Source organism: Symphalangus syndactylus, chromosome 6, assembly GCF_028878055.3.
Source record: "Symphalangus syndactylus isolate Jambi chromosome 6, NHGRI_mSymSyn1-v2.1_pri, whole genome shotgun sequence".
Lineage (NCBI taxonomy): Eukaryota > Metazoa > Chordata > Mammalia > Primates > Hylobatidae > Symphalangus > Symphalangus syndactylus.
The window spans coordinates 60,177,657-60,203,656 of NC_072428.2; the positions used below are offsets into that span (position 1 = coordinate 60,177,657).

Below are 26,000 nucleotides of genomic sequence, written 5' to 3' on the forward strand. Positions count from 1 at the left end.
GCTTGTGTTGAAGGCCCACCAAGAAAGTCTAAACACAGACTCCTTCCCTGAACAACTCTGCACACAGCGCCCATCACATAGTTTAGCTGCTGAGTCAGAGTCTGGGGATATGAGGGTAGGGATATGAACCTCCTAGAATTAAGCCTGAACGCAGAGCTAAAGTTAAGCTAAGCCAATCAGAGCATGCCTGGTTATTGTCAGCATACCATGAAAGTAGTAAACTGTAAAATGCATTTTGAATACTTGCTTAAAAGTCAGGTATGATGCACATGAGATGTTTGCTAACACAAAAGTGAAATGTTGTTAGTTACTATTTGGATGAGTAGAAGCATGCTGTTCTAAAAAAGCAGCTTTACTTTAGATAACAATTCTTTAAAAACTGTGAAAATATTTTTCTTAAATATAATGTATGTATATCATGGAAAATTTAGAAAATATGGAAAAGCAGAGACAAGAAAATGATAGTTCTACTAGGTGAAGATGACCACAATTTAAATTTTATAGTATTTCTACCCTTAGAATGGTATTTTTATTTATTTGTTTTTGGTCCTATTTCCTCCTCATAATTGAGATCATAACATATTTTGTTTCTAAAGAAATAACTTTTTTTTTTTTTTGAGAAAGTCTCACTCTGTTGCTCAGACTGAAGTGCAGTGGCACGATTTCGGCTCACAGCAACCTCCGCCTCCCAGGTTCAAGTGATTCTCTTACCCCAGCCTCCTGAGTGGCTGGTATTACAGGCATACACCACCATGCCTAGCTAATTTTTGTATTTTTAGTAGAGACAGGGTCTCATCACGTTGGCCAGGCTGGTCTCGAACTCCTGGCTTCAAGTGATCCACCCACCTCAGCCTCCCAAAGTGCTGGGATCACAGGTGTGAGCCACCGCACCCGGCTAAGAAATGACCTAACCTGTTGTTCCTTAATGTTTTTGCATTGGAGGAAAAATCACCATAATATAAGGGATTTGTAATTCACTGAGTGAGTGAGTGGGGTTGGGGGAAGCACACAATACTGTCTCCTTGCACATGAAGGAAGAAGCGACACCTACTAGAGGTTCACAGAGAAATCCACAGGACAGAACTGTTGAGCAAATACTATTGCAAGTGCATTTGAAAACAATGTACCAGGCAGAGGTATTTTTATCACCTAACTTTGATAAGTATATTTTAAAATATTTTAGAACACCTTATACTCTCTTTTTGGAAACTTTGGCTTAATCTGTATGCACACGAACTGATATCCTTGGGCTTCGAAATGAGGCATAGGATCTAACCATTAGTTTGAGGCTCCGAAGGCATCTTATTGGACCTATTTCAACACTAATAGAAATGAGAACAAGGCCAATCATGGCCTGTATTTTTAAGGGATTTGTGGTTCTCATTTGTATTGTCAAATACTTTGTAAGACTTCTTTGGGCCTAAAATTGCCATACTTCACAGTCACAGCCAGCTGTGTCCTGTCAGCCAGAGACAGTTCACCCCCGAATCTCACTGCTCTCTGACAAGGAGATTCTGTTGCTGAAATGAGCAGTAACATTTGGGGATAGTGTTTACAAAACAATTTAAAGCCTTGAGAAATGTGTAATACTTGAGTAAAATCTAGATAATATTTTCAGTTACCTCCACCCATCACTTTAGGAAACAATGAGTGAATGAGTAAATGAAAGAAGACAGGCACTGAGAAACTTTCTTGTGGAGAAAACAGAGCCCAAGTCTCAAGGAAGTTATGTTAAAAACAGCGTTAGGTTTTGTTTATACTTTGATCTGTATTTTCTAAATCAGGAATTTCAAATAATGTCAGCATAATAACTGGCACCATTTATCTAGTGCCTCAAGCACTGTGTGAAAGCTCTTTTGTAGATATTACAACAAGTAACTCTTCAATAGTTCTTGGTCATTATTCCCCCGTTTCACAGATGATGAAACTGATGCGTAGTGGAAAAGATAAAAGTGGAATGCCAGTGTTTTTTTGTTTGTTCGTTTGTTTTTCTAGGTTTTTTGCTGTGACTTTTTTTTTTTTTTTTTTTTTTTTTTGAGACGGAGTCTTGCTCTGTCACCCAGGCTGGAGTGCAGTGGCGAGATCTCGGCTCACTGCAAGCTCCGCCTCCCGGGTTCACGCCATTCTCCTGCCTCAGCCTCTCCGAGTAGCTGGGACTACAGGCGCCCGCCACCACGCTGGGCTAATTTTTTTTGTATTTTTAGTAGAGACGGGGTTTCACCGTGGTCTCGATCTCCTGACCTCGTGATCCGCCTGCCTCGGCCTCCCAAAGTGCTGGGATTACAAGCGTGAGCCACCGCGCCCGGCCACTGTGACTATCTTTTTAATGTAGTCCTTGATTGGATCTATTCTGCAGTTACAAAGGGATCATTCTGATCTTTGATAATAATTAGTTGGAATTTATTATTTATTTTTGTGACCGTTGCTGTAAGTCTCAGCAGTAGGACACTGTTAAAATGTGTTGTGTTCCACAGGACCAGAAACAAAATACCACATGTTCTCACTTACAAGCTGGAGCTAAACACTGAGTCTGCATGGACACAAAGAAGGAAACAACAGACACTGGGGCCTACTTGAGGGTGGAGGGAGGGAGGATGGAGAGGATCGAAAAACTACTTATCGGGTACTATGCTTATTACCTGGGTGGCGAAAGCCCCACGACACACAATTTACCTATAGAACAAACCTGCGCATGTACCACTAAACCTAAAAGTTAAAAAAAAAAATGAGTACTTAACAGAAAGTAGTTTTCTTTACCCCTTTTTGTAACATCAACAGCTAGCATGTATCTGTGGTGGAGGCCCCGTGTCCACTATTTGGCATGTACTACTGCATATTCTATTCTCACCACAACTCTACTGATGGAAGAAAGACCAATCAACCAACACACATTAACCAAAAACTTATTTTTCAAATGAGGAATCAGAAGCATAGGAAGGCTAAGTGACCTGCCTACAACATACACCTAGTAAGCCACAAACAAAGTTTGCCTCCCTCTCAGTCCAGGCCCCATCTTTATCCACTGAGCTGTGATCTCCACTAGTCAATAAGAATCCCTCATCATAAAGTTACAGAATTCAGAGGAAAAAGGTCTTAAGAAGCTCCTTATAAGAAAGTACATGGAGGCCAGGCACAGTGGCTCACGCCTGTAATCCCAGCACTTAGGGAGGCTGAAGTGGGTGGATCACTTGGGGTCAGGAGTTCGAGACCATCCTGGCCAACATGGTGAAACCCCATCTCTACTAAAAATACAAAAATTAGCCAGGCATCGGGGGAGTGTTCTGTAATCCCAGCTACTCTGGAGGCTGAGGCAGGGGAATTGCTTGAACCCAGGAAGGGGAGGTTGCAGTGAGCCGAGATCGTGCCACTGCACTCCAGCCTGGGCGACAGAGCAAGACCCAGTCAAAAGAAAGTACATGGACAAAGGGATGCAAAGCCCAGAGAAGCCAATGATTTGCCTTGGGTTACACAGTGAAGGAATGGCGGTGAAGACTGTAGGCTCCCAATTCAGTGTCTTAAAAGTAATCACATTATCAACCGGTAAAGATTTATAGTCACAGGTAAATTTTGTTGGTAGCTTCTTGACCATCAATTTTTCATCTTCTAAGAGCTCTGTGTAGATTGCTTGGCATCTTACTCTTACTAATTCCTTCATGTCAAAGACCCCCAGCAAGGGTGCAGTGTCAAGTGCTTTCCAAAGGGGCAGAGGCCCTGGCTGTTCTACACTCTTCCTTCATATCCTTGTCCAAGGCCCAGGGATGGACAGAACCACAGGTCCATTTAGTAGCACCAAACACCCCACTTCTACTAATGACAGGCATCTCTTGAACCACTGAGCCAAGGTGGGGCTTCCATTTTCTCCCATTTCTCCTCCCCTGCAGCATGCTTTTATGAATTCCCAGCTCCTGCAGGGATCACCCCACCTGTGACAGGGGCTCAGTACTTAGAATCCCTGGGTTGGAGCACAAGAAAAGGAAAACTAGAAACAGGTCTAGACTTCATAGTGCTCTGTTTAGCACAGTCCTCAGCATTGCTGTTAATAATGAAGGTCTAACATCCATATTTGCAACTTTGCATGGCTCCAGAAGTCCCTTCACACCCACCCCAGGCATTTATTTCCCCAAGTGACAGAGAACAGCAATGAACCACAGCTTGGCCTTTCTGTTCAGCCCCTGGGCTGGGCTTCAGGAAGTCTCTGTCTCCCTTAGTGCTTGCTAGAATTGGCTAGAGAGCAGTCCTTGACTCAAATAACTGAAAAATATACTTAACACCACATTGATTTTCCATATAATTTTATAAGCACAAACATTCTCTTTCATTTCCTGACAAACAACTATATTCCCCAAAGTGTCCAATATAAATCAATAATTTGCACATCACTGTTTTTGTCAGTGGCTGTTTTTTGGAGTTAGTCACCAAGACCAATGTCTTTCTCCTGATGCCTTTATACCTCTGTACCCCCTTCCCCAAACAAATCCCAAAGTTGAACTCGGGAATAAGGGTGGATAGCTATGTAGACCTTCCTGGTGCTGTGTTCAAAGCCCTTTTTGGAAAAAAAAATACATAATTTTTAAGCAATTCTTCATGGAAAAAGGAAATCAGGGGCAGAGATGAAACATGCTACACTAAACACTGCACTGTCTCCACAATTCTGAGACAGCACATAGGCTGCGCAGGTCCCCTCCCCTCCAGCTCATCCCCAGCTGCGAGCAGGGACAAATCCTTCTGGTGCAAGTGGAAAGCTGGGATGATTAATTCAACGGCTGACAAACGTCTCAGGCCAAAACGGCACCCCAACGTCCAGTGGCAAGTACTACTCTAAGGTTGCATCATAAGACAAGCAATAACAAGGGTGAAAATTGAAAATGGTAAGTTGTCATTCCTAGGAATCTTCATGTTGCTCCCTCTCCCCCAGCAGCAGGAACACAGCAGAGTGTGTTCATTTTTATGTGCCATTCCTAACTTCCAGGACAGCCTTTCCTCCCAACCAACCTCTCCTCTCTTTGAAACAGCGACCTAGGCTGAATGTGGCAGCAAAGAAACAAAGAGGAAGGTGTGGATGCTCACCCAGAAGTCTTGTCTCCTTGCAGTCCCTTAGAAGCTCAATCCTCAGGAGACAGGGCACTGGGGGTTGCCAAGGGGACCTGAAATACCGGTTTGCCACAATCCTGACCAAATCGGCTCCCAGGGCTGAGAAGGGAGAAGGTGTCAGTCATTCAAAACCCATCGTGGCTGATTCTGGAGTGGAAAAAGAAAAAAAGAAGCAAAGAAAAGCATTGCTCAGCAATGGGCAGGAAGAAAAGTTAAGAGGCTGAGCTCTTCGGCAAGAAATGCTATAGCTCTTTCAACTTGGACAGAGCCAGGACCACAGGCTGGTTGTGTCAGAAAGTGTGCGTTCTTGCTTAGTGCTTAGGTTTTGTTGTTTTTCCTCCCTCTGTCCCTGAGCCCTGGCACTGGGGAGTGTGGAATGGCTCAACCTGTTGTAATCAAACATGTGGGTTGCTGCTTGTTGCAAAGATATTGCAGCAGCCTCTTCATTAAAGGAGGCTGTTCCTATACGCTAAGAATTAATTTCCTTGTCTGTGGTTGCCTGCTTGTGCTCTGGCCTTGGTGTGGAGTGGGGCTCTGGGTGGGAATATAGAGAGCAGGACAAAGGGAACACTAGGTAGAGTAGGACTCCCTGTGCCTGGAGGCTCCCTGGAGGAATGACCCATAATTCTCACTTGCTGGAGCCAGTGGGCTCCTGACAACCACCTCCATGTCTGGTTCTTAGGAGATGCGGCAGATACTACAGGGGACTCCAGCACCTGCGGTCTATGCACAGTTGGGCCCTAATCTTTAATCCCACCCCAGACCTCTAGCACCAACTTGAACACTGTCTCCTGGAATCTCAGTCGGCCCTCTGAATCCTGAGCTTTCTGATTACAGGGCGTGCTTAGGTGGTGGTGTCATCTGGGAAAATAGAGAGGGATTTCATTCACCCATTTATTGGCTCATTTCACTCAGCTATTTGTTCATTGCTGCATGTATGCATTCGTCAGTCCATTCATGTATTCATTCATTCATTCCTCCTTGCATGAGTGCATTTATCTATTAATTTATCCATTCACTCTCGTGTTCATTTGCCCACTTAATATTACTCATTCATATATGTATTTATTGACTCATTAATTTACACGTTCATTTACATTATTATTCATTGACATAGTCATTCATTTGCCTATTACTACCCCCATGCAATCCATGCACTTGATTAATGTGCGTGCACTCGTTTTTGCCTCTGTGAGAAAAACTCATTTACTTTTTCTTACAAGTGCTTGTTCCTCCATCCATCCATCCATCCATTTATCCCCACATCCAGTCAACCACTTCTAAGTTCGTTTATTCATAGATATGTTGTCTGTTAGCTTATATGTTCATTTATGTATGCACTCATTTATTTAACTCTTCATTGGTTCATGTTCCACACACATCCTAAGTGCCTACGATGTGCTTGGCACTGTGGGGAAAAGAAAATAAAGAATCAGGCACCCCTCCTGTCCTGAACAAGCCAAAGACAGAAGACCTGTCTGTCCTCAAGGAATCTAACGCAAGAACGTGATGGATGCCCTAAGAGAGGGGCAGAGGAATGTGAGGTGGGAGATTGTAGGGAGAGCTGAGGTCCCAGGCTGCAGCTGGGAACACTGGAAAGAACACTGGGCTTGGCTTCAGTCTCACTGACATGGCCTCAAATCTCACTCTGCCACTTGGCACTGGTTAATTAACCTTTCTGAATCTCAGTCTCCTCCAATGATGTAGCTAGACCACACTAGGGGGTTGGGAAGACTAAGTGAGGTCACCGACATGAGAATAACAAAGGCGGCTTGGGGCTCTGTAATGTTCACTTTTTTCCTCCTCCTCTACATTTATTTTCTACACTTTGTCAGCAAGTCTGCCTTTACCTACTCTGGGGATGGGGCAGGGGAGAAGGGGTGAAGCCCAGGGGTGAATCTCCCTCAGCTCACAGGGAGCTAGTTGGAGGGGCTGAGGAAGCAGAAGTTAATCTCTGAGAGGTTTCCAGACCCTCCCCAGGGCCCCTTGAGAAAGGCTGAGGGAAGCTGTCAGTCTTTCAAATGTAAAACCTGCCAAGTGAATTGGTCAAAGGAATCTATTAACATAGGATTTGCACAAACCCTCTTCATTGGGTGAAAGGGGATGAAGGATTTAATCAAGAACAGAATGAGATCAGGGCCCAGGTGCCACTTCGGGGATGGGATGAAAGGAGCGGGTCTGACTGGTGGGAGTGTACACCTCTCTGAAGGCCTGTGGTTCCAGGGGGAGAGGGGAGGGAGCCTCCATTTCTTGAGCCGCCCACACTATTGTCCAGACCTTGTGTGGATGCTGGGTGAACATTATCTCACTTGTTTCTTACAGTGGCCACATGAGCCAGGTATTATTATAAATGAGGAAACTAAAAGGTTCAGCAGTTTGCTCAAGGTCACATAATTAATAAAAAGCAGAAGCAGAATTTAAATGCAGGCCTGTCTGATTCCAAAATCTCTGCTTTGATCCACGATAACATGCTTCCTCATGAATGTTTTCCACCCTCTGTAGCCTTTTCTAAAAGCTTATGTAAATAGGCTATGAACGGTCATTGTCCAGAGATTTTTTTACTGTCTTTACTAACTGAATCCTAAAATGTAAACAGAAGTAGGCCAAATCTTCAAGGGAAAAAATGAGAATTTTTATTTTAGAGTTATATAGAATATATGTGTACAGTATATATTGTTTTCATTTTTATTTTAAAATATTTTTAGCAGTTGGGACATAAAAATAGGCCATGAAACACAAACAGCTTCATGGTTTCCCATTATGCTTCAAGGCAGGGGGCCTGGGGCTGTGGCTGTCTTGGCAGGACTGGTTTCATAGCCCAGGCTTGCAGTGAGAAATTAAGAATGTGACAGGTTCAGAGCTGCTATTCCAGATATGTGAGTACAAGTATGGTGGGGACACGGCAATGACAGTCCTAGGCCCGAATCAGAGAAGGCCAGTGTTATGGGCTGAAATGTGACCCCTCCAAATTCATGTGTTGAAGCCCTAACCTCCAGTATCTCAGAATGTGACCGTATTTGGAGATAGAGCCTTGAAAGGGGCAATTAAGGTAAAATGAGGCCCTTGGAATGGGCTCTAATCCAATCTTACTGGTGGCCTTATAAGAAGAGATTAGGACACACAGTGGGACACCAGGGGTGGGCGTGTGCAGAGGCAGGACCATGCAAAGAGGCAGCACCATGCAAAGAGGCAGCAAGAGGTCAATCATCTTCTAGCCAAGGAGAGAAGCCTCAGCCAAAACCCACCCAGCTTGCACCTTGATCTTGGTCTTCTGGCCTTCAGAAGTGAGAAAATACATTTCTGTTGTTTGAGCCACTCAGTCTATGGTATTTTGTTATGGCAGCCCCAGCAAACTAATCCAGCCAGGGAGCATCTGTGGTGGCCAGAGGAACTTGGGGGGATTAGAAACAGTGGCTTTTCATATTCAACAGGGAGGCACTTCAGTATTTTAACAATGACTACAACCATTTTGGGGCATACTGCTGCATTGGCTCTGAGCAAGTGTGGCCTAAATAAGGGGGAAGGGCTGTAGTTGGGGTGACCCTGTTCAGAAGAGACATTCCCAAGTAAGTGGAGAGGCAGTGTGGCATTGTGAGAGAGACAGGTGGAGGAGGTGTGAGCATAAACTACCCCAGAAGATCCCCTGGGACCCAGAATCAGGTGGAAGGAAGTATGAAGACTTCTAAGACACAATCTGATGAAGACAGGGAGAATGGGAGAGAAGATAATAGCAGCATTTGAGCAGGTGACAGTAGGCTGTAGAAAGCCCAATTCTGAGTCAGTGGTGGGGAAAGCCAATAATCATTCTGATTTCTACTGCCAAGCCTGCAAATGGCTCAAGAATTAGCAGCTTCAGGTATATCTGGAACTGAGGAGAGAAGAGCGATCAGATCTCTAGAATCCTCCCTTGCTTCACATTTCTGGGAGATTGGTCCTTCCCCACCTGGGGAAACCTGGAGATTTATTGCCTAGAGAGGGTGAGTATGTTAGTCTCTTCTCACACTGATAATAAAGACATACCAGAGACTGGGTTATTTATTTATTTATTTATTTATTTATTTATTTATTTATTTATTTATTTTGAGACGGAGTGTCACTCAGTTGCCCAGGCTGGAGTGCAGTGGCATGATCTCGGCTCACTGCAACCTCTGCCTCCCGGGTTCATAACATTCTCCCGCCTCAGCCTCCCGAGTAGCTGGGACTACAGGCGCCCACCACTGCGCCTGGCTAATTTTTTTGTATTTTTAGTAGAGACGGGGTTTCACTATGTTAGCCAGGATGGTCTTGATCTCCTGACCTCGTGACCCGCCCCTCTCGGCCTCCCAAAGTGCTGGGATTACAGGTGTGAGCCACAGCGCCCAGCGAGACTGGGTAATTTATAAAGGAAAGAGGTTTAATTGACTCACAGTTCAGTATGGCTGGGGAGGCCTCACAATCATGGCAGAAAGCAAATGAGGAGGAAAGTCACATCTTACATGGTGGCATGCAAAAGAAAGTTGTGCAGAAGAACTCCCATTTATAAAACCATCAGATCTTGTGAAACTAATTCACAACTATGAGAACAGTATGGGGGAAACCACCCCCATGAGTCAATTATATCCATCTGACCCCACCCTTAACACGTGGGGATTATTATAATTCAAGGTCAGGTTTGGGTGGGGACACAGTCAAACCATATCAGTGAGCAATAGAATTTCTCTGGGCTGAAGGACACCAGGTACAGTTGAGGCAAAGCACCTGATATAATTAGGATCTGTGTCCCCACTCAAATCTTATGTTGAATTGTAATCCCCAATATTAGAGGTGGAGCCTGGTGGGAGGTGATTGGATCAAGGGGGTGGAGTTCTTATGAAAAGTTTAGCACTGTCCCCTCTGTGCTTTTCTCACGATAGTGGGTGAGTAAGTTATCATGAGATATGGTTGTTTAAAGGTGTGTAGCTCCTGCTCTGGCCAAATAAGACAAGCCTGCTTTCCCTTCATATTCTGCCTTAATTGTAATTTTCCCGAGGCCTCCCCAGAAGCCTAGCAGATGCCAGCATTATGCTTCCTGTACAGTCTGAAGAACCATGAACCAATTAGCCCTGTTTTCTTTATAAATTACCCAGTCTCAGGTATTTATTTATAGTATTGCAAGAATGGACTAATACACCACCCCACTGAACAAAGGATGTGTGTATATATCTGCATGTAGAAAGCCAAGACCATCCCACTGCCATCCCCCAGCCACAGGCTGTATGAGATTTCTACTGCTGTTGTAACGTCCACAGCTTAGTGACTTCTCTTTATTATCTTACAGTTCTGGAGGTTACAAGTCCAAAATCAGTTTTAATGACTAAAGTCAGGGTGTTGGTAGAGCTGTCTCTTCTGGAGGCCCTGAGGGAGAACCTGTTTCCTTGCCTTTTCCTGCTTCTGGAGGATGCCCACATTCCTTGGCTCATGACCCTTCATCATTTCAACCTCTGCTTCTGTAATCACATCTTTCACTTGGAGCCTCTTTCTTCCTTCTTTTTTTTTTTGAGACGGAGTCTTGCTATGTCACCCAGGCTGGAGCGAAGTGGCACAATCTCAGCTCACTGCAAGCTCCACCTCCCAGGTTCACGCCGTTCTCCTGCCTTAGCCTCCTGAGTAGCTGGGACTACAGGTGCCCACCACCACACCTGGCTAATTTTTTTTTTTCTTTTGTATTTTTAGTAGAGATGGGGTTTCACCGTGTTAGCCAGGATGGTCTCGATCTCCTGACCTCATGAGCCACCTGCCTCGGCCTCCCAAAGTGCTGGGATTACAGGCATGAGCCACCCTTCCCGGCCACTCTTTCTTCCTTCTTGTAAGAGCCTTTGTGATTACAGTGGATGATCCAGCCCACTGGATAATCCAGAATAATCTCCCCATCTCAAGAACCTTAACTTAATGACATCTGCAAAGCCCCCTTTGACATGTTAAGTAACATATTCACAGGTTCTAAGGATTAGGACATGGACCTTTTTGGGGACCATTATTCTTCCCGCCACACAGGGTATTGGAAGGATCTTCTCTGAAAGTCTAGTTTATCTGAGTCATTCCAAGAAGAACCAAAGGGACTGACATTTGGTGTTCCCAACACTGGCTTGGTTGGCTCTTCTGCAGTGACATTCACTGTGATAAGTCCCACCTACAAGCTCAACCGGCTTCTCATCCCCAGTTCTTAAATACGGGCAGATATCTGAAGAGAGCCACTAGCATGGAAGACAGAGACCAAAACAGAGAAAGGAGACTTGGGGAAGATGGAGTCCATGTGGGGAGTAGAACAGCGAAAAGAAAAACTTTCAGGGAAATTATACCCATTAGAAGGATTGGAAGATGAGGTTGAAATCTCTTATGAAATAGTACAAATCAAAAATTAAACCAAAATACAAAACAAAACCAAGGAAGTGAAAAGTATGAGAGAAAAGATAAGTGAGAAGACTGACGTAGGAGATTCTATATCCAAATAATAGGAGTTCCAAAAAGGAAAACAGAAAATGAGTAAAGAAATCATTAATAAAATAATTCAAAAATGTTTCTAGAAATTGAACGGTATGAGTTCCAAGATGTAAGGGCCCACTGAGTGCCTAGAATAGTGGATAAAAATACACCCACCCAAGACACATCATTGTGAGATTTCACAACTCTGGGGACAAAGAAAAGAGTTTAGAAGTGTCCAGAGAGGAGTAAGCTCAGACAAGAGCTGAGGAATCTGAAAGTCTTCCAGCTGCTCAGCAGTAACACTAGAAACTGAGACAGGGGAGTAATACTTTAAAAATTCTGAAGAAATGACTTCCAACTCAGAATTCTATGTGTGAGGTGGGATAAAAACATTTTGAGATATTCAAGGCATCAAAAATTTTTACTTCTCATGTACCTTGTTTCAGAAAGATTTTGGAGAATGTCTTCCCCCGCAAACAAGGAAGTAAACCAGGCAAAAGCAAATGATGTGAAACTGGTAATATGGAATTGACTGATTGATTGATTGATTGATTTTGAGACAGAGTCTCACTCTGTTGCCCAGGCTGGAGTGCAGTAGTACGATCTCGGTTCACTGCAATCTCTATCTCCCGGGCTCAAGAAATCCTCCTACCTCAGTAGCTGGGACCACAGACATGTGCCACCGCACCTGGCTAATTTTTTTTTTTTTATTTTTTATTTTTAGTAGAGATGGGGTTTCACCATATTGCCCAGGGCTGGTCTCAAACTCCTGAGCTCAAGTGATCTGCCCACCTCAGTCTCCCAAAGTGCTGGGATTACAGGCGAGAGCCACTGTGCCCAGCCCAATATGGGATTTAATACAGGAGAGAGGAGAAGCCAAGGCCAGGTAGGCAGGTGTGCTTCAGGCATGGAGGGCATCAGTCCAGATGGAGACAGTCAGAAGGTTCCAGAGGGAGTCTGGACCCTGCTGTCAGCTCTCCAGGCCAGCGGGCTAAAAGGAGACTTCTCTCCACAAGTAGATGGGTCTACAGTTGCTTTTGTTGCCAAAGATCTAGATTGCCTAGATTCTAGGCAATCTTCTTTTTATTGATCTGACTTGGTATCCTCTTCAGCATTCTAGATCTCTGATTCCCCATACCCTACACATTGCCTGGGACATCACCTCCCTGACATGTCACCAGCCGTTGCCTATTTTTTCCCCAGGGAGTAGCTGGAGGCTGCTTCTTGAGCTGTGAGCCATGTGTGGAGAGCTCACTGGGGACTGCGATATTGCTGCTTGGGGCTGAGGTTTCCACAGGCTCATTCACCTACTTGCCTATCTCCTATCGTGACGTGGCCCCTGTTTGGCCAACACACACTGGACTGGGTGCTCCCCATTCCTCAGGATTCTCCTCTACAGACAGTTTTCCCCCAGCCCTACTCTGCAGTGCTCAGGCCTCTTCCTTCACTCCACTAACCCAGGGTGAGCGGGTGAGTGGGGACATTGTAGCTCAGGATGTTTCATGCCAGAATCCCCTGGCGTAGAACATCACTGCCTTTTGATGTTGAGATCCTCTTTCTGCCAGCTCCAAAACCAGAAACCAAGACCTGAAGATAAGGCTAAGTGGGGGAAATAAAGAGATTCAGCCTGTTGTTGCCTGGCTATCCCTTTACCCTTTGCCTTCCTCCAAAACAAAACAAAACAAAACAAAACAAAACAAAACAAAACAAAACAAAACACCCTTTGAACACTCAACAGCAGGAGTGACATTTATCATAGTAGTCATGAATCTACTCTAATTTGAAGAGTAAATCATTAGCAACATCAAGCAGATGGTGTTATAAGCTAGTATAAGTAAAAATTACACACACATCACTACTGATGGTGACACACCAGTGTAAATGGCAGACAATTACAGGTTTTGGGAAGAGGCCAAACATCCCTTTCTTTAATCCTTTCTTCCATGGTCTTTCCAGAAAGACACCCATCACTTGGAGAGAGGGTGGGGATCGTAGAGTGATATTCAAAACTGCTAGTGGAAGTCAGTTTCAAGGAACATTCATTGCCCATGTATTATGCACCAGATGTTGAACTGCTTTAAAATACTCCATGTGATTAAGTCAGGGAAATGGGGACACCCGAAATTATTATCATCAATTATAGCAATGGATAAGTGTGCATTATGGGAGAGTCCCTCAGTCATCCTCTTTTTTGCACCTGTAAAGTGGGGGTGACATTTTCCATCCCAGCCAACTCTATGAGGTAAAAGAGCCTATAACTCTGAGTGAACTCTAAAGTTTAGTCTCACAAGTATTGCTGCTGAAATTACACTTTCTGGAACAGAACTTTACAGGTTTTAAAACATCTCAAATTCATTATGTGTTTTCATCCTCTCAGCATTCCAAGGAAGTAGGCTGGAATTAGAACTTTTCTAGCAGTTTTTGGCAGTGCCATCAGAAAGGGGAAAGTACAATGTCATCCAAATGTCATTGGCACTTTGAATCTACCAGGCAGGCATGTGTCGAGGCTTTCCAGTGTGAATGTTCTCATTGAAACAGTGTTCTGTATTTTGATACTAAAACATGAGCAGGCCTGGTCTGCTCTGTTTGGCAGAGTATGAACTCTCTACAAATGACTGTGCCTTTCTCAGTTCAGGTTTAGCACCTGGGAAAGAAGGAGAGCTCTGGAAGTGTTCATTGACTGACTGACCGAGTGAATGGATGGGTGGATGGATGGATGGATGGATGAATGAATGAATAAATGGGGGAAGGCACAGGAGATTTGACCAATGGGTAGAAGAAAACTGAGATCACAAAGATCTGGGACTAAGATCCTCAAAATGTGATGAATATAAGATAAGAAGTTCCCAACATAAAAACTAAAATTGTAAACTGAGAAAAGAATAGATTAAAATATATATGAAATTTAAAAATATGAACATATGTTGTATTTAATTAAGATCAACAATAAGCAAATGAGAAGCTTGTGTCTATGTTGACATTTCAATTCTCACCATAATTTTTGATTAACTTATATTTATTTATGATTTTTGGCACATTAAAGGGCTTTTTTTAAAAAAAAAAAAGGGGAAGAAATCCTGAGAATCAGCCTTGAAAGTAAAACAATAAACACAAACACAATTTTCCACTTTACTGAATTTAAATGATATCCTTCTTAATCAACTAAAGAGAAATCAACTGTTATTAATTAAATGCTCAATCATGGAATGACCACTAGCATGATCAACAGAGACTCATCTCCTACACCACTGGTAGCTAACGAGCCTTTTTATGTGATTGACATTAGCAACCATACAGCAAATAAAAGGAATGTCCACTAAGGCCTGGAGGCTAAAAGTGATTGTGCTCTGGATTGTTGGTAGAGGATTAACTAAAGATACACACACACACACAGACACACACACACACACACATACACACCAGGTAAAGCCTTTTATAAACTATATATTTTTTATCTATTAAATAGCGACACATATAATTCAACTTTATGGGCAGTAAGAAGTCACTCGTTTAACATAGTCATTGGCCTGGCAATAACTATGTGTCAGGCAATAGGTGTGGTGTATGTAATGACTATGTGCCAGGCAATATTTATATGTAATAACTATATGCTAGACAATACGTGTATGTAATAATTATGTGCCAGGGAACAACTATGTGCCAGGCAATACATATATGTAATAACTATGGGCCAGGCAATATGTATATGTAATAACTATGTGCCAGGCAATATACATATGTAATAACTATGAGCCAGCAATACGTATATGTAATAACTATGTGCCAGGCAACAACTGTATGTCAGGTAGTATGCATATGAAATAACTGTGTGCCAGGCAATATGCTTGATGCTGGGGATACAAAAGTAGGCAAACTCTAAACTGAAAGTGCTCACAGTCAAGAAGTGAAAACAGACCTGGAAATCAAAGGAAAACAACTTGGTTTGATGTAAAAACAAGAAGAACAAAAAGTGGGGCAGCCCAGAGGAGGAAGGGAGAAATTGACTTTCTTAGATATAAATTCCTGTTTTTTAAAAAAACTCCTTTGAACCTGGTGCTCCATGGGTCATGTCTACTTCACATTGTAGCCAGAGAGCTCTTTCCCAAATGAGAATTGGTGATCATTTTGCTCTTCTCCTTAAAAAGCTCCAGTGCTAATGTCCATCTCTTTGACTAGACTCTCAGTTGCAGGAGGGCAGAGACTGGGTTTGTTTTGCTTGCTGCTCAATACTTCACATTAATCATGAGTTCCGTGCAAAGTAAGTACTTAAGTTTATTTGTTGAATGAGTGAACTGGAGACACCAAAACATGATCATAAAGTTTCAAGAAGTTTTCTTCCTTCTCTTTCTACATCAGTGTGTTCTGGTGGTTAGGGTTTGTAGGAGCTTCCCATGCAGAACAGTGTAGGGTTAAGAGCATGAACTTTGGACCCCATGAGATACAATTCCAAATCTTGACTTCCCCTTTTCCTGTCTGTATGACCTTGAACAAATGATCGAAACTCTCTTAATTGTAGTTTCCCCTACAAAACACGAGTAATGGCAATAATGATATCTGTTTGACAGGACAGCTATGAGGATCATACATTTACAGGAGATGCCTGGCAGACTCCCCTAGGTGTACTAAGTGTTCAGCAAATGTGGACATTATTTTTGAAATTCTCCCCTAAGCAAAAAATCAAATTCCCAAGCTTTTACCATTGCTCAAAACGCTGGGGGTTTTCCTTTGGGACAAGCTTCCAGGGTGCTCATTTCTGAGTCTCAGAAGAGCCTCCAGAGCGGGCAGAATCTGGAGGAACTCAAGGAGAATTCAGTGTCTCCCACTTGGCCACTCAGTATGTTCATCAGATTCGTCCCCAAAAGACTCAGGATTATTTCCAAATTTCAGTTGAAAAAGCTAAAGACTTTTCCCCATTGAGAAGTCCGGAACCAATGTTGTTTTGTGGACAACCTGGGGGTGGAGGACAGAAGGGAGTACTTTCGAGAAGGAAGCTCTCCTGATCACTGGTTAAAAGGGGCTGCCTCTTTAACTTAACCTTGTGCCCACCTTAGAAAAGCTAATTTTGTTTGTTTTGTCTATTTGTTCTTATAATACATTTCTGCAGGGGAAAAAAATAATGGCAACAAAGTGTGTTGGAAGGTTGGATACATGGAAAAGACTCAATCTTTTTGGTATTTGACATCTGATATTTGCATATTTCATTTTAGGAGTCAGATTTAGAAAAGTGGATATATACAAATCACCAAGGGACAGCGGAAGGAATACCCACACCTACCCCAGTTTAAAACAGGGTCTCTGTCGAGGTCTCCAATGAGATTTCAGTAGTCTGATTTTATAATTTTGAAGCAGTCTTGTAATGAGACATTATGTATATGTGGGTGGCATGCTGGAAAGGAAGTGAGAAGGGAGCTGGGAGGCCCAGATTCTAGTCCTTTGTCTGCTTTCCTGTGGTGCTGTCTTTGGGTACATGAGTTCCTCTTTCTATACGTTAGTTGAATCATATTTGTAAATAATGACATCCTTGGTATCTTTTTCACTATGAAGGATCTACTTTTCACTATTTTCCCCACAGGACCCAATTTTTTGTAAGACTTTGTCTGCTAAACAAATAAGAATGGAAAGCCTATTAATAATGGGCTTGTGCAAGGGATACTAGAGGCAGGCAAAGTATCTAGGAGGCAAATTATCAAATTAGCCACTGGAGAGCAATTCTGTCCCAACAGCAGGGACATTCCCAATAATAATTTGAATTGTATTAACTACAGTCATTTATTGGAAGCTTACTGTGTGCTAGACACTCTACATGCGTTATCTAACTTAACCCTTACCACAAAGAAGGAGGAAGGTGCCATTATTTCTGCATTTTACAGATCAGGAAACTGAGGCCAGGGGAGGTGCAGTAGCTTGTCTAAGGTCACATAGCTAGTAAAGGTCAGATGAGCTACTCAATTCAGGTCTGTGTGATTCCACAGCTCAAACCCTTAATCACTAGAGTCAACTGCCTCTCAATTCCAATAGAATAACGTTATCTGTTTAGGGCTTACATTAAAAAATCAGGAAATATGTATAAAATCGCATAGACCATTGTTGCCCTCAAACTTCTCTAAAGCCATAGTGTGGCAAGACGCTTACATTAAAAAATTGAAACCTGGCCGGGCGCGGTGGCTCACGCCTGTAATCCCAGCATTTTGGGAGGCCGAGGTGGGTGGATCATGAGGTCAGGAGATCAAGACCATTCTGGCTAACATGGTGAAACCCCGTCTCTACTAAAAATACAAAAAATTAGCCAGGTGTGGTGGCGGGCACCTGTAGTCCCAGCTACTTGGGAGGCTGAGGCAGGAGAATGGCGTGAACCCGGGAGGCAGAGCTTGCAGTGAGCCGAGATGGCGCCACTGCACTCCAGCCTGGGCGACAGACCGAGACTCTGTCTCAAAAAAAAAAAAAAAAAAAAAAAAAAAAAAAAGAAACCAAATAGAGAAAAAGCATCATGTACTCCACTTTGGGCCTGCTCTGGGGCACATCTCGTTGGCAGAAAGATAGGCAGAATTGCTGCCCTATTTCAAATCTTTATATTACATATCATTTTTCTTTTTCACTTTCTCCATTTTTTTCCTCCTCCTTTCCTTTATTGAATGATTTTAGTTAAAATTATTTATATTAGCTTTCTATTGCTGCCATAATAAATTATCACCAATTTAATGGCTTCAAACAATAGCAATTTATTATCTTACAGTTTTGGAGATCAAAAGTCTAAAAGAGGTCTCATTGGGCTAAAACAAGGTGTTGGCAGGGCTGTGCTAGGCAAGAGTCCATTTCCTTGGGTTTACCAGCTTTCAGGAGTTGCCTATATTCTGTGGCTCTGGGTCCCCTCCACCTTCAAGGGCAGCAAGTTGCCTGCTCAGACCTCTGTTTCCACTTCACATCTCCTCTGACTCTCCTCTTTCACTTAAGTCAGGCCCACCTGGATAATCCCGGATAAAATGTCCCATCTCCATAGCCTCGATTTAATCACATTTGCAAAGTTGCTTTTGCCATAAAAGGCAACATATTTACAGGTGTGGGTATTAGGACATAGACATCTTTGGGGGCCCTTTTCTGCCTACCACACGGCTTAAGTTAAATGCATGCATACTGAGAGGCCATGGTATTAAAAATATGTTCCATGTAAAAGCTCCCAAGTGCTTCTACCCATGTGTTCCCGGAGGGCAGAATCCCAGGACATTTGGTCAATGGATCCCCAGTACCCAACACAGTGTTTACAGTAGGTGCTCAGTAAATGTTGCATAAAGAAATAAATGAGGCCAGGTGCTGTGGCTCAAGCCTGTAATCCTAGCATTTTGGGAGGCTGAGGTGGGCAGATTACCTGAGGTCAAGAGTTCGAGACCAACCTGGCCAATGTGGTGAAACCCTGTCTCTATGAAAAATACAAAAATTAGCCAGGTGTGGTGGTGCATGCCTGTAGTCCCAGCTACTTGGGAGGCTGAGGCAGGAGAATCTCTTGAACCTGGGAGGCAGAGGTTGCAGCGAGCTGAGATCGGCCACTGCACTCCAGCCTGGGCAACACAGCGAGACTCTGTCTCAAAAAATAAAATAATAATAATAAAAAAGAATGAATGAACACCTTTTTTCTTTTTTTTTATTTGATATGGACTTTCTTTTCTTTCAAGAAACTTCAAAACTACAGTGAATAATATAACAAGTGCCCGTTGATGCACCATCCAACACTGACTATTTTTAACACTGCGGTTTATATACACCTTCTTTCTTTAGAAAATGAAATACTTCTTGTGAGATCATGTTAAAATTTTGCTGAATGAGCCATTTTTGACTCTGCTCTGCTCAGTTTTGGGTTGTTTTGTAACAGAGGTTAACAAAGGACTCTTCATGTCTTTGTTTCTGCTAAAACTCTTTGAGAAAGGGTGTCCAGTACTCCCAGTTATCAAGTAAGGTATAACACCAACAGGGCTGATTGGTCAGACATATTGTTCACAGACCCCTGCCTTTAAAAGAATTGCAGTGGCCTAGGACAATTTGGAGAGGATTCTTGAGGGAGCCATCAGTGAGCTTTGGGCTCCAGCTTTGCCCCCAGAGATAGGTGATGTCCTTCCCTCATTGCGCCTAGGGACAAGTCTTCCATGAGCTCACTCAGAGAACTCCACATGTCTCCGCGGTGCTTGCGCACACTTTACTCTGATGTTCAACTCACATCTGAGAGATCTAAAGGGCAAGAGATTGTGGCTGGCTACTGAGCAGACAGGAGAAAAGAGAGGGTGCTGGACCAAGGGGCCACCTGCCTTCCCAGAATTTCTCAGCACCAGGTATATGGGCTACCTGAGAAAATATCAGGGTGGTCCCACGTACTGACAATGAGGGGCACCACGAGCAGCTAGGGACAGGCAGAAGGAAGCAAAAGATGACACCTAGGGACTGAGAAAAGAGTCCTAAGTGATTTCCAGGGAAGGGGTCTTTGTCCGGGTTAAGAGAATCATGGGTGACCCTTCCTAGCACTGAGGGCTCAGAAGCAGTCAAGAATGTGCCCTCTGAGAGGTTGGCCAGCTGGGATGGGCCTTCAGAGCCTGCAACGGTACCAGTCAGGCAAGAACTGTGCTGCCCTTCTCTCTCCTCCCTTCAGCTGCAACCAGAACACCACCTTTCAAATGCAGGGGGCCACCAGGGAGCAGGCTCAAGCCAGGGGATGCAGAAGCTTTCACTTTAAATGGATTTGGACACGGTAACAATCACATGGGGCGCTTTAGCTTTATGCTGATTACTTAACTGAGCCTTTTTTGGCGGGGAAAGGGACTGGAGGACTTTTTGTTACCCGATGGAACTTGCCTTAGATTTTATCCGAGGGGACAGGGTAGATCTAGCCATACAGAGCAGATCGAATAAAGTTGTTTTTGGATCACACCCCAGACATCCTGCTCAGACAATGTAATGATGATGATTGTGCATTTTGAGTCACAGAATGGAGCCTTCCTTCATCCCCAAGTTCTTACAGGTATCCAAACTTCCTCCCCTGTGTGTTCCCTCAGCAGCCCCAGAAGTAATTTGGATTTTCTTGGTTTTCTTCCTTATAGTGTCTGCAGCTTAAGAACAGTTCCTCTCCAGTCTTTGGTCTTTGATCTTACTGCCTTTGCTTTCACTTTGTCTAAAGGGCCATCAAAGGTGTGAGCATCTGCAAGCTAACTGGGAGGGGCTTAGTCATGTAGGGAAATGACATTTCCTGGCTGGATCATGGTGACTTTGGGAATGCACTCGTCATTCACGAGCTTTCAAAACAGCAGTGTCTGGGAACTTGCCTGAAAGCTGTCCTCGTGGCCTTTTCAAATAAGCTGAGGATGAAAGGACCTAAATACCTGAAGGAAAATAAAAGTGGGCTCACTCTCTTCTCCAGGGGCAAAGTCTCTCTCTCTCTGAGGCACAGTGGATGTGCCTTTGGTTGAAGAAGTCGGGCAATCTCAGTGAGTGAGGAACAAGAGGAAACTCTTTAAGATGTTGAGTTGAATTATTGAAATTAACAAGGCCTGAAGAGGTTATGACTAGATCAAGGTCACACGGCTGGTAAGAGGCACAGCCAGTACTGAAATCCAGGTTTACCTGGTGGCAAAGTCTGCAGCCTTTCTACTACACCCTGTTCCCTCTTGTCACAGGACTTGGAGGGAACTTCCAAAATAATCACCCCAATCCTTCCTTTAAGTGAGTGAGGAAACAGCACTCAGGAAGGGCAAGTGCTTTTCCTAAGGTTGTACACGAAGTCATTGGCAAGCTCTAGAAACTAGGTCTGCCTGTTCTCAGTGTGGTGCTCCACTTACTCCTGTGTGCCAGGATGAAGCCACATCTCTCCTCAGAGGAGGTGGGAGGAGCAAGTGAATTTTAATGCTATGTGCTGTCCTACTCTATCCTCTCACATAATGTCTGTTTGGATTGTCTTATAGCTGTAGACGCCTACATGGGCACCCTGAGTATAATCTCATCCTCCACTGTGTAGTCAGATTGCTTTCTTTTTTCCCCTCCCTCCTTCTTTCTTTTCCTTCCTTTCTTTACACTCGCATTGGGTTTTATATTAAATAATCACTCCAATACAGGAGGCAGGACAGGACAGTGAAAAGAATGTGGATTTCACAGTCAATGATAATACGTAATAATAGTAACAGCCAACACATACCATATGGCAGGCACTGTTCTAAGAGTTTTACATACTGCAATAGACTGAATTGTGTTCCTGCAAAATTTATATGTTGAAGTCCTAATCCCTAATGTGATGACAGTTGGAGATGGGTCCCCTGGGAGATAATTAGGGTTAGATGAGGTCATGAAGGTAGGCATTTATGATGAAATTAGTGGCTTTATAAGAAGAAGAAGAAAGAAAGAGGGCTTCCCCTCCACCATGTGAGGCACAGTAAGAAGGTGGCCTTCTGCAAGCCAGGAAGAGGACCCTCACCAGTAATTGAATCTGCAAGCACCTTGATCTTGAACTTCCAGCTTTCAGAACTGTGAGATATAAATGTCTATTTTTTAAGCCATCTAGTCTATGGTATTTTGTTATAGTAGTCCAGGCTGACTAATACACATATAGAAACTCATTTAGTCTTCTAACAGCAGTATGAGGTAGGCACAGGTATTGTCTCCCTTCAACAGGTGAAGAAACTGAGGCTTAGAGAAGTGCTGTGCTAGGTACTTAGATGGCCACTAGGAATGTGAAGATTAATGCTTTGGGTTCCAGGAAATAATCCAGTCCAGTGAGTTCAATTCAGCTTGGCCTTTAGGGCTATACCCTGGTGCCCCCAAACAGAACTATATCCATTTGGCAGAACGTGTTTTGCTTGCTTAACAATTGTCCTCAATCATGTAAAGCCATGCTTTAATGTCACTTTGGGAAACTCTACTTCTAGAAGTTTCCTCAGTCGTCAAGAAACATCTTTTCTGAGAAGGGACAGAAAGAGGTCTGACTTCCATTCTTTTGTGACCTTTGGCAAGTTACTTGACCTTTCTGAATTTCAGTTTTCTCATTTGTGCAATGGGTATAATAATGACTATTTCATAAAGTTAATGTGAGGATTTGATAAAATTGAGATGTAAAAAATGCCAGCTATGCCACAAATACCTTAAAGAGATTCTGGCAGCCACCAGGGTCCAGCCCTCTCCCCATGGAACCATGACTTAGCCAAGCAGGGGAGAGCAATCTAACCCTTGTTCTAAAATCTCTAGGTAAGCTACATTGCACAACTTCCCGGAGGGGGACTGTCTGCTGGCCCAGACCCAGCTCCCAGGCGCTTTCCCAACCCTGCCTGCTGACTTTAACCTCATTTCCCCTCCTGAAATAATTAAAAGAATTGTAGATGTGTTATGTATGGATTGACTAAAATCCTTCCTTATTCCACACAAAGAACTGAGGGGTCTCCATTTGCATGGCGAGGACCCTGTACTGAAGAGAATTCACATCACTGTACCCTTTAATTCTCACAACATCTTTATTTCACTTATACAGAGACTGGGGGTCAGAGAGGTTGTGTGACTTGCCCAGGTCACTCAGTTAGAAAATGCCACAGCTGGAAATTTGAAACTGGCTGATTGGGATACCAACTTGTTGTTTCTTCTAGTACTCCACTCTTAAGGGAGCAACAAATCCTCAGTCTCAAAAATGGGGAGGATAATATAGTGGCCATCTCGCTACCTCTCCCACCAGCACGATCAACAGCATCGGCTGCTGATGAGGGACAGGCCAACAACAACGCTAACAGAACGACCCTCACATTCCCTGTTCGTGGGCTTCTTATGCAGCTCTGCAAAGGCAGGGATTGCTATCAGCGGCATGCTATGGAGAACACAGTCAGACCCTGGAAAATTTTCAAGCCTCTGTCGCATGTCTCATAAACATTAGGTCCTTGGCATGCCTGGGTCACCAAGCTTAACTGTTGCATCATCTAATTTTATAGTTGCTTAATTTATGTTTTATATAATTTTTCCTCGTTATTCCAAGATAAGGTGGATTTTTGACGTGATTTTAAGATATCTATGTAAAAGCTTTTTTTTTTTTTAAAAAAAAAAACTTTTTAGTTCAGGGGTACATGTGCAGGCTTGTTATGTAGGTAAACTGTATGTCACAGTGGTTTGGTGTACAGATTATTTTGTTACCCAGGTAGTAAGCATATTATCCCACAGGTAGTTTTTCAATCCTCAACCTCCTCCCTCCCTCCACCCTCAAGTAGGCCCCAGTGTCTGTGGTTCCCTTCCTTGTGTCCATGTGGACTCAATATTTAGCTCCTGCTTATAAGTGAGAACATTAGATATTTGGTTTTCTGATTCCTGTGTTAGTTCATAAAAGCTTTCTCTTTTTTTTTGCTACTTATATTTTATTTTTGCCTCAATTTTCCTGGGTATCTATAGAAAAAGTTTCTTTTTTATTTTCAAATTTTAAAATGTATATAAATCCCTCTGGTATTTACATTTTCATATTTCAAAATTTCTAAAATACAAATAAAATAAAAAATAAACCAACATTACATTAGAACTATCTTAAGAAAAGGTGGAAAAAGCCAGATGTTGGAACATGGTAGCTTATAAACTAATCTTTAATAAGGTTTTTAAAAGTATGCATAAATCATAGTCATTTGGTAGAGTTCTTAATTAATACCCGGTGGCACAGAGCTTGAGATTGGGCAGGTGCCATATAAATGTAGTATTTAATTCTAGATTGTTCCTATTTTATGGCTGTGCAAACTGAGGTCTATGAAAATTAAATGACTTCTTTCACATAAAAGAACAAAGCATTATTTTCTTTGGCAACAAGTCAAAGACAACAAGTTGTCTTGGAAAAAATATGGCTAGAAGTGCAAAACTGAGCTAGGTGAGATTTGAGGGCCACAATCTAGCATGGAGATAAATAGCCATCCTTTTAGACCACTGACTGCTCTCCCAAGGGGGGTTATGTGTCTCTGGCAATTTCCACTCTTGGAAAGTAAGGGTCTTAGCTTATACAATCTCACTTTTGGGGGGAAGGGTGGGGTGAAGTCCAAATCTTAGCATTTTAGGAACTTGGGTAGAGGTTACATAGGTCTCCTTCAATATTTTCCCCAGGAGTTTCCATGTCCCTCATACAAATATGATTCTTGGCCTGCTCTGACTTCCCCCAGGTGAAAATATCTTACGAAGCAACCAGCCACTCACACATTACTATAATTTAATCATCTCTAAAGAGATAGCTCTCTGAAGCTAAGACTCTGCAAAGGAGTAGAGGTGGGAGGTGAAGAAAATAATGCTTCTTTCTTTTATCTCTGTACCATTAAGTCTTCTTTATCTTTCAAGATCCCATTCAAGTGCCATTTCTTCTAAGAAGGCTTCCTTAATCTCTCTAGTTAGACAGATTGCTTCCTTCTTGTTACTTCAATAATACCTTTTTCTTTATGTTCTACACCAGTACTTCTTACAATCTCTTCCATACATTTACTTATTGGTGTGTTCATCTTATATTCCCTCTGGACTGGTAGTCCCTTGAGGGCAGGGATACTTTGGATTTACTTTCTTACCCCTATGTGTTGTCTAACTCAGAGAAGGCAAGGTTATCTTCTAATATCTTAAAACTCTGAAATTACTTGGAAGTGAGATGCAGGGTGTCTGTCCAGTTTTGCACTGGCTCCTCTAGCTCCTGCACCATTCCCCTACAGCAAAGTTTGGGCCACTTGGAAAGAAACCTTGAATCTACTTTGTCCTTTCATAGTTTTGGTGCAGAACCAGTGGTTCTCACCCACCCTTCACTGCTTGCCAACCTGCTCTGGTTTCAGAAAACACAGGGTAGATTCCTAGCTGAGGAACTTTCTCACTTCGTTGTGACCTTGAGTAATGTATATCATCTTTCTATTCAGTTTCTTCTTTTATAAAATAGGCATTATTCTTGCCTCTTATGGCTGTTGTTCTGAGGACTGGATACAACACCTGCTGTATTTGACACAATACTTTGCACATAGTAACCTCAATAAATAGTGGCAATTTTTTTTTTTTCAGTAAAGAACAAAAATGTTTAGGACATTACCTGGTATATAGTAGGGGCTGTAAGATCTGTGTGTAAGCCTGCGTAGGAAAGCAGTAAAATGTAGTAAGAAGAGCAGGAGCTTTGGAATCTACTTGGGTTCAAACTCTTGCTCTGCTAATTGCTTGTTGAGTTGTGTTGGGTAAATTGCTTAACTTTTCTAAGATCAGATTCCTCATCCCTAAAATGGGGGATAATTCTACCTTATAGAATTGTTGTGCTGAGTAGAGAGAAAAAAGTATTTTAAGAGTTTTAGTGGATTGTATTTACCAAAGATGGCCACATTAATATCTCTCATCTGACATGCTCTTCTAGAATTTTGCTGTCCTCCCTCCCCATCAAGAGCTGGACTTGAATTTCTCTGTCCTTGAAGCTCCGTGGGTTTGTTGGACACTTGTGATTAAAAGAATGCACTGGTTGTGATACTGGGTACCTTCCT

General features: G+C 43.0%; 1 protein-coding gene across 1 annotated transcript in view; it reads right to left on the reverse strand.

Moving 5' to 3' along the window:
* TENM4 (teneurin transmembrane protein 4) overlaps positions 1-26,000 on the reverse strand; it is a 3,069,169-nt gene that overhangs the window by 812,813 nt on the left and 2,230,356 nt on the right. The window contains exon 7 of the mRNA XM_063641401.1: positions 5,068-5,238. The gene's annotated coding sequence lies outside the window, so the exon portion shown is untranslated. The remainder of the gene's footprint in view (positions 1-5,067; positions 5,239-26,000) is intronic.